Raw genomic sequence first — 10,000 nt, 5'->3', positions numbered from 1 at the left:
AGTCTCTTTTATTAATATGCACCAATAGTAGATTGTCTTGATATGCTGAATTGCATGCACTGCTCAGCTGTGACCCAAATCTCATGCATTGGAATGAGGGCAGTGTCTTTAGATATTGATTTTTGCAACGGGGAGGCCACGCTAACCAAGCCAGCGACGATATCAGTGAGAGACCGTGGCTTTAGAGAGGACTATTTCATCGGAGCGCTTTTCAACAGGTGCCGCAGATGCTTGTCTAACCATCTGTATTGATAGTTGTTTGTGGATTATAGAGGTTTATTTTCGGTTACCCCGTTCGCTAAAAATACCACTGCGCTGTTTACCTCCAGTTGTTTTCTGCCTCGCTCATTTTGAGTGAGCGCTTCTGCGCGTGTCTCATTGTTAGCAGAGAGGTGCTTTCCGTGGAAAACAGCCCGAGAGATTTTCCCCTGATTTAAAACGGCGTGGTCTATGTTCTGTCCAGGTACAGAAACGGCATGAGCGATCCGAACAATCTGAGCGTGAACCCAAGTTGAGGCTTTGAAAGCTACGCAGTTGTTTACTGCGGCGGTCCCCGATTGGTTTTGCTTCAGGACAGAATTTACATTTGGATGATTAAACACAGCACTAGAATCTCAACTAGGGACCTCAGCAAACTTCCAAGTGCGCCGCGGGATTATTATATATTGATTATTAAAAAATTATAAAAATTGCTTTTTTAATTAATACTTGATTATTTATGGGGACTTGTAATATTGCGTTGGACGGCATCAAGAATCAGATATGTTGAGAACCACTGCGCTAAAGCAAATGGATGTACTCAAATTATTCTTCACGTCGTTTTAATGCATAACTTCCAGAATTCTAACTATAAACATGAGGCTTATTACAAATACATGACTTATTTCTGCAAAGCCTGAAAATGCATTTCTCCAGATTTCAGGCGACTCCGTATAGAGGTTTATTAAACAACCCTGTGCAAAATAGCGGTTGCTCTTTTAATACGCTAAGTAGTCTGGGCGCTGCTTAGTGTTTAGTTTTATATGTAAATAGTGGACGTAATCTGGCAATGTGTTAATATGTTGATCATTGTACACGCTGCAGCAGTTCGTACACTAAATGTCGGTGAGTGGCATTGGTGAAATGCCAAAGAGCAAGTTTACTACTTCAGAAAAGCCGTGCATATGAAGCCGACATCTGTATTTGACGATATTGGAAAAATGTATGTTAAAAGCGTCGTCGTATAGCATTGTGTAAAAAACCATGCGAAATGAATCCTGATGATGTGCCCGTGTAAACACAATCAACATGTTTTTGTGGGATGCTTTACTTCTTCTAGTGTTTATTTCAGCTGGATGCTGGAGTGAACTTTTTACAGGGTTGTAGAGAATCATGCATTTCCAGCGCGCCCGGGTTAGAATGGGCGATTGAGAAATATGTTAAATGCACGAACACCGCCGTTTCTTGATTTCCGACACGCAAAACACATTGCGGTTAGCACAAATCGTGCTTACTCGTGTGATGAGCTCACCTGCGTTATCTCCTCCTGAGCGACAGATGAGTTCGAGTTTGATCGGACAATTATATGGTTAGTCCAATGTTATTTGCTTGTTGCATTTGGCTTTGATTGCTCCCGCTTTTCGCGACCGTATCCCGTTGTCGCTTGCTTTTTCTGCATCGGTATTTTTCACACACACATTCAAACACTCTCTGATCAGACTGATGTCAGTTATAAACAGTGCTTCTAACGCTCTGTATTGTCGTACAGATGATATTTCTCACCATTTCTCCAGCAGTCCTCCCCAGACCTTGCAAAAATGCAGCGCAGAGTCAATATTAGTGTTGGCGAAGCAAAGCGTTCTCCAAAGCTGCGTGTATGTCTGTGGGCTGGCGGGTGTGTGTGTGTGTGTGTGTGTGTGTGTGTGTGTGTGGTACGAGGGGTCGTTCAAGCACAAGACTTGTTTTGGTAATGGTGCTTGAGCGAAGCGAAGAACAAATATACTCTCTGCAGTAGACTTCGTGTTAGTGCACACCTGTCTGCTGTAATACGGGAAATTTTAGTCGGAACCAATAGTGATTTAGCTCGCTGATCCTGCACAGAATTCCTAGCGTAAATGGATTACAGATTGTATTCTATAGGTAAGACAGCTCTTACCATAAAAAAGAGAAAATATGAAAAATGTAAAGCCCTGGCCATCTGGGGCTGTTTCAGAGTGTGGTGAACATAATTTCATTACCTTGGCCTCTCCTCTCGTAGCCAGTACGGTTTTGCCCGGGCACAGATAATAAAAGCCTGGCTTATCCATTGGGATTAGTGGGAAAATGAAGGTTACGGGGGTCTTTGGATTGTTTAATGGGAGCTGATCGCAAACAAAGGTGGCGAGCATGGCAGTTAAAAGAAATAGATGTTATTTATATCATATTATTTAAAATAAAACACCTTATTTATATTAAAATGTAAGTTATTCATATCATTATTTTTTATGTGAAGCCATTGAAGTGACGTGAGCAGTACATGAAGTATTTTATCCTAATTTAGTATAATATGTAGGGACCTATGATTTCCACATTATTTATCTATGAGGAATGTGAATATGGCTGAACTTAATCTCTAGAAGCGCTCTGTGAAACTGCAGTCATATCATACACAGATAGAAACTCAAAGGCCCTCACTGCAAGCTTCGAGTTGCACAGGTGACCCTAGAACCGATCCGGGCAGAGTCTGATCACAGTTACATGCTTGAACAAGGCACTAGACCCCAGGTTGGCCAAGAGGGACTGTCCATTTAAGCAGTTTTGTAATTGTCCTGCTAAAGGCTAAGTAATGAGAAGGAGATGAGAAATGATGTGGGTGAGAGACATGTCAGAACATCATCGGGGAGATTGATGGAGAGAGATTGTGATAGATATAGAGAGGGGGTGTAGGTTTAATCACACTAATGGCTTGACCCTTCTCAGTCCGGCCCAGAATACTAAACCAGTCACACTAGGAACCTTACACCGCTGTCTGGTCTCACTGAAGGTTACTTATGAGAAGTTTTATTATTTAGGTGACTAAGGATTCTAAGGGTTAAAGGGACATGTATGATGACAAAATGTCCTTTGAGATACAGGTCAGGACACAAAGAAGAGTCGTTTTAATGACAGTGTTTTATGTAGCACGTGCAAAGGAGGAAGAGTTCCTTTCGTTGCTTGGAAACAAAAGGACGGCGATCCACAAACGACTCTATGATGCTTTTAACGGCAGCCGTATACATCTTCAGCACGGCTTCCATTGTCTCCGAGACATCTTATTGAGATCTGATGCATTAGAGTTGTCCCGAGTCACTCGAATTGTTCGGAGCCTTCACCTTTCGTACAAATTTATCTCATCATTTCACAGCGCACAGACTTCGATTACCCATGATTCAGTGCTTTGTCCTTTCGTCTGCAGGGCTCTGGCTGCCAGGGTCCGCGCTGATGTAACCTTGTTCAATCAAACCTGATTAGCGTGGAAAAGCCCTTTCAATCACGTACTTCCTGAGATGGAGGCTGCAGTGAGGATGACAGCCATGTTATATTCATTAAACAAATTAAACGACTAATATTAGATAACGGCTGCTACTTATTTGCGAAAGCGTCAGTGGCTGACAAATTGTAACGCGTTTGGCCAAAAATGAACATTTCGTCATCAGTTACTCACCTTCATGTTGTTCCAGACCTGTTTGACTTTCTTTCTTGTGTGGAAAATATTGAGACGTGTTTTATTTTTGTCCTTCCAATTGAAATTGAAAAGTCCCCAAAACTGTTTGGTTGCAATGTTCTTCGGTTTCACAGAGGAGTGATTAATTTTGTGTTTATTTAGACAAAATAGTAAAGAATTCTAATATCGTGAAGGATAACTGTAGCGGGCGAATAATGATCATAATTGGTAAACGTGGAATTGAAGGCTACGCGTGAGATCTCCAGAGCCGTAAACGCTTGTGTTCCCGCTGTAACCTCGATCTGATGTTGGTGTTTGACAGTTCAGAATTTGACACCCAGGTAGATCTTTGTTCTGGACCACAGGTGGCACTTTGGTAAATACAAATGACATGCTGTCACAAAGCAAAGGCCTGATTCAGTCCACCCACCGCTGCCGCTCCAGTCAGTTCTCCGATGTATTTAATTAAACCCTCCATTCAGTCTAAGGTCAAGGCAAAGACGTAGTGCTGTTGTTGCTTCATAAAGGAGAGGGTAATATGGAGATTTTATTTAGAAGCTTGGGTTTGATCATGTCTGAGTCAACAAACAGCATGAGGAAGTCCAGAGCACTTTAAAGGGTATGACTCAGGGAGGATTTATCTGTGCAGTGTTTTCAGAAACAACTTATATCATGATTATTCTCCCTAAAGGTTCTTTCTTATATTTAGGGTCCTACAGAGCCCTAAAAGCTGAATTTAGGGTGGATGTTCACTCGGGTGTTAAAAAAACGTTTTTGGTTTTTTTTAATTATTGTATGATTTCAAACATAAATATGCCATTCATTGATGATTTGACTTGGAATGATCTAAACCGTCACCCTTTTTGTGTTGTCTTGGAAATTGTATTTTGAATTTTTTTCTATATATGTATAGACAATTTATTATTCTAGGCATGATTAAAATCAGTTAACATATTTATTGATATATCGCTTAAGACTTGAGCTGATATAAAAATGATAATTAAACATTATTTGGAGTACTACTTGAGCGATACTACTTGCGATAGTTCCACTTTAACACAATCAGGTATAATTTAATATATCTAGTTGTATTTCAGCATGCTTACACTCAATTAAAATGCATTAAGCACAATTTAAGTATACCGGTTTAATAAGTACAATTGCTCAGGGTATTTTTATTAAGTAAAAGAGGTACTAGGCTACACAGCCGTCCTGTCACTCTCCTTTCTTTTCCCTCATGAGCATTTGGTCAAAGCAATTACACAGTTTCTCAGCTCTCTCCGAGCAGACACGCTCCAGTGCCGCTCCAGCCAAGTGTCAGGAAAAAACGGATGATGGGGCCGCGCCTCTTCATTAAAAGTGCAACTTTTTAAGTTTTGTTTCGGCTAGCAGTTTTGGGCACCGCAGCGATTAGCTCGGGGGAGTTGGATCGGGGTATAACTGTATGTCAGCACAGTGCTGTGTTAGCACAGAGATTTCAAATCACAATCAGCTCGTCGTCGCATATGAACAGGCCGATAAACACACACGTATAGCACTTCTGAGTTCGGATGTGATGCAGTCGTCAGTGCATTTATGGACTGTGGTAACGGTAATTAGTCAGCTAGTTATATTTGTGCAGTCGCTTGCATTGTGCCTGTTGGCAGAATGAGGAGGTAGAAGAGCTTTGCCAGTTTAAAAGCTCATTTGACACGCCTCAGGTTTACAGAGACATGTTCCAAACCCCATTGAGCTGAATACCTAGACACTTTTAGGCGTTGCAGGCGTGTTAATGACGCAAAGGATGTTCCAAAGGGTTTCCTGCTAAAGCACGCTGCCTTATGCTGAGTGTACACTACAAGATCCGTGCTGCTTTTCTTTGGGTTGGCGAGTTTGTCTGCAACAACCAGTCTCAGATGTCAGTGTTTTGGGTCAGTTGGTGTCATTTGACTTAGACATTTGGTTTCCTGGGATTTAATGAAAAAAATCAGCTTGTTAACATTTAACATTGTTAGTATTATCACTCTTTTGTGATAAATGTGGTACCATTAGTAAGAAAATTTATATTTTAGATTTTTTAAAATATATTACAATTATATTTTTTCATACATGATTTTTAAGTGAATTCACTGGAGTTTCTTCTGAAATTATAAAAATGTAATGATTTTGAGCTATTATTTAAATATTCTAAACTTGATTTAAGAGACATGTTCCAAACCCTATATATATATATATATATATATATATATATATATATATATATAAATATTTGATTGAAATATGCATCATATAACATTAATATTTTTTACTACTTATTATTAAACTTGTTTAGAAAAATATTTTATTCTTACTCTTTTTAACTCACTTGACTGGGCAAGCAGAAAAAACTATTGTCAAGACCCGAACACTAAAACTGACCACCGTTTTAATTATTTTATTCCGCTTAAAGTTTTTGAAATAGTCCAATCAAATTAAAATGCTGAGTTTCGCCTAGTATTTGTCTGTTCTTCTTCACAGAAATGCAGTCTTTAGCTCAGCAGCATGCTAATACTACATTATAATGCAACCAGCTATGAACAGTGGAGTATGTAGTTTGTGTGACGCTCGTGGATGACTGTTAATAGAGATGCTGCTGATGAACAGTCATTTTTAAGGTTCCGCTTCGGCTCAGATACTGCCGATGGACAATAGAGACAGCAAGGCACTCACTAGGTGTTGGACCAGGGCCATAGTCTTTCAGTGCCAGAGTCATATCCACAGGAGCACTGCCTCGAGTCAACACTCCACCTTAAAGATACCCCTCTGTCTTTCTTTCTCATTTACGCCCATTTGGGATTACTGAGCGTTTCCCCACAGCAGATGTGCACATGGATTAGACCAGCAGGGCTCGACTCGTGACTTTGACACGATGGCGGTGTTCTTTGAACCAAGAAGCATCGTTTCGATGACTGTAATGCTGCGACACCACCCAAAACAACTCATGTCTGCTCAGCTGTTTTGTATTTGTTGTTTCCCGGTTTACCAGAGAAACATTGTCACAGGGTGTTTGATAAATGCAGTTTTAATCATTTAAAAATGGTCTCCCTTTAAGGTAAGTTAGTTCACTCTTGGCAGCGTTTTCAGACACAGCTTCTAGTTATCGGCGCAAATGGACTGAAATCCCAATAATAATAATAAAATATTAATATATGATGAATAAAAATATATTATAAATATATTTTTAATTTTGATTTATATTTTGTTTTTGTTAAAGCTTTAGTCTGTAAAATCATTGTTCAACATTTGCAAAATGTAAATAATAAGCAAGTTTATCCATATATTTCTTTGCTTTCACAATGAACAGGCTTCTATAGTTTCTTAGCAATTTTAATAAATGCATTCTGAAAGCATGATTATTTAAAAAAAAGATTGAATAAATGCAAATAGTTAATAATAAACTATGCCATTATTTGTTAGCAAAACTCTTAAAGGCTGTGTAAAATGTTCTGAGTTTCATACAACACAAAAAAAGTGTTTTAATATTTTATATCTGAGGTAATATTTAATATTAGGTAATATTATAATATTTAATTATTTGAGGGTCTCCGTGGAGTTGCAAAATTTAGTCGAGCAACTGTGGATTATCTACTGTTATTATAACCATAACCACACATAGCAACTTAGACTCGTTGGTGGGCAAGGCATAGCTAGCTAGCAAGAAGTAGACTGCAGTAGCGCCCTTGTTAGTACCTCAAGATCGAGCGGGAGAACCACTGACGCTAATATCCAATAGTTATTACAGTGTTAAGGGGTGGGCCATGTTCGAGCCACTGTTTTAGTCTGAAAAATCACAGACATGGTGCAAAACTGTTTAATGGTACAACTCCACCATTAACTGTTATATAGTTCACAGTCTTTGTAACGTGCTTCAGCAATGCATTTCTGACATGTACAATGCGTTCTCAAAATTGACTTAACACAATTCCTCACTGACAAATATGCATAACACGAGGGCATCTTTTGGCATTAAAATAGTATGTAGATATAAGTAGCTTGTTCTACGTTAATAAAAACATGACGGTTCATTGTGTCAGGTCTTTGTACGCCTCTGAAAACAGAGTGACATATATTACACGCTGCACCTTAGTTTCTGTTTTGTTAAAACTAGATTAGATTTTATATGCAGTTTTCTGTCTCATATTCTTACATTGCTTTTATATAGCTTCTTTAGCTGAAATTACACGCTTCTTTTTTCCAAGCTAGTCCACTTAATGAAAGATAGGACTCCCAATGCAACAGCCGCCGTATTGAGCGATACGACTCCCACTGAGCCGCCCGCCGCCTCCTCCACTGTATACTGTCTCTACAAGGTCATATCGCAGGTGATCGTATGCGAGCACATACGCACGCACACACACACACACACACACACACACACACACACACACACACACACACACACACACACACACACACACACACACACACACACACACACACACACACACACACACGACTGCGCTGATTGCAATATCGAAGCTTTATTGGTTCAGAACAGAACAAAGGCGTTTTGTTTACAGTGATCAAGCAAACAGCCTTTTTGGAATTGTACCACTTGACCTTTCGTTCACCGCCGTGGCGCCCAGCGTAATTGCTCGCAAATGTCCTTCATGAAAATCCATGTAGGAGTTTCCCGAATCCAGCAGCAAAGTGTGGCCTATTTTCCTCTGTGTGTGTATGTATGTGTTTTAATCAGGCCTTGTGCATTAAAATCTCAGTGGGCCAGATGGGAGGGAGTTTGACCCACTTTGATGGATTCCACGCCGATTAAAAGGATGAGTGAGCTTTCGAAAGCACGGCGACCCTCCGCGTGCGCGATAGGGATGCGCAGATCCACATATTGTCACAATCATAGTCAGTTGGTGTCTAAACAAATCGGTCTTAAGAAAACCCTGTGCGACTGGGGTCGTTTAGGGTCAAAAATAAGCAAAGAAGAATGGAACGGAATGATCTTGAGTTATTTTTAACTCAACACCATATCTTGAAAGAAAAAAAAAAAGGTATTTGCCTGGCAGTAATCGCAATAATAGGCTAAACTGTCCAATAATGGTTAGTATAACATCAAATGTCATCTGTTATAATGTCAATGTTATAACAATAATGTTATGTAATACAGCAGCTACCCCGCTCAGCATGGGTACATATGTAGGACATACGAGAATCAGCACAGCTCTGAAGGGGAACCATTAGTAGTTCGGACGCCATGCAGATTTGTCCTTTTACAAAATCAATATACGTGCTGACAAATGGCCTTCGTTATTTAAAACGCTGTGATAAAATGATACGTGGCCTCATTTATTTTTAAGGGGTCATTTAAGCGAGCGACCGAAAGAACGAGAACATTCTTTCCTCTCTTTCCAGCAGCCTTGGTTTTCACTCTTTATTAGCTCCCTATCTCACCCATGATGCAGCTGCGGTGGCGAGACTGTGGTGTCAGCACATTTGTCATTCTGACTAGCTCTCGTTCGACCGCGAGCTGTTGGTTAGCGTTAACACCTTTCCTGCCATGCAGAGTGAAATCCTTGCCAGATCAGGCGTGATTGAACATTAGCATTTTAGATATCCCGTCGACTTTTTCTTTTGGGGCGACCTAGATCATGTTTTCTGCGGGCCTTTAAAGGGGCGCTTTGCCTACCCTCATGTCGTTTCAAACCTGTTTAAGGGTATTTCTCGTGTTGAACTTAAAAGGAGATATTTTAGAAGTGTGCTGGCAATCAATCCGGTGCTGGTACTCATCGACTTCCATAGTATTTCTTTCCTTATCATGAAAGTCAATGGGAACCAACAACTATTCATCTCTTCAAAATATCTTCTTTTGTGTTTGACATACGAAAGAAACCCACACAGGTTTGGAGTGACATGAGGGTGAGTAAATAATGACAAACTTTCGTTTTGGGGTAAACTATTCCTTTAATTCTCATTATTGTTGCTCAGGGTTAAAGTGACAGAAATGGAAGAACCTTCCTCTACAAAAAACATTAGTGCATCGAAGTATGCCACAGTCTCTATCCAGCCTTTTGCATTTTGGCTCCATTTTAGTTCTTAGCCAAGTTTTTAGTATTTCTGCGTTTAATTTTAACCAGCATGTGATGTTCATATTCTGTTTGAAAGCACTGCATACTAACTGACCGTTGATTATTGAATTACACAAATCTGAATCCTCATAATAGAGATTGTTCTGTACTGTTGATGAGATTGGCTGGCTGATCTCAGTGGAGCCTTCCTGCAGTCGTTAGATAAGATTTAATACGCCATGCTGCTAATATTTGATAATGTTGAAACACTGAAATCAATAGCTGAAAATAAATGAAAAAATTCTAT

General features: G+C 39.8%; 1 protein-coding gene across 24 annotated transcripts in view; it reads left to right on the top strand.

Annotated features, from left to right (window-relative positions):
• ppfia2 (PTPRF interacting protein alpha 2) overlaps positions 1-10,000 on the top strand; it is a 159,047-nt gene that overhangs the window by 73,996 nt on the left and 75,051 nt on the right. The gene's annotated exons all lie outside the window — the stretch shown is intronic.

The sequence above is a fragment of the Puntigrus tetrazona genome, chromosome 4, assembly GCF_018831695.1.
Source record: "Puntigrus tetrazona isolate hp1 chromosome 4, ASM1883169v1, whole genome shotgun sequence".
Classification (NCBI taxonomy): Eukaryota; Metazoa; Chordata; class Actinopteri; order Cypriniformes; family Cyprinidae; genus Puntigrus; species Puntigrus tetrazona.
The sequence above is the reverse complement of the archived record's forward strand: the minus strand, read 5'-3'. Positions and strand labels throughout refer to the sequence as shown.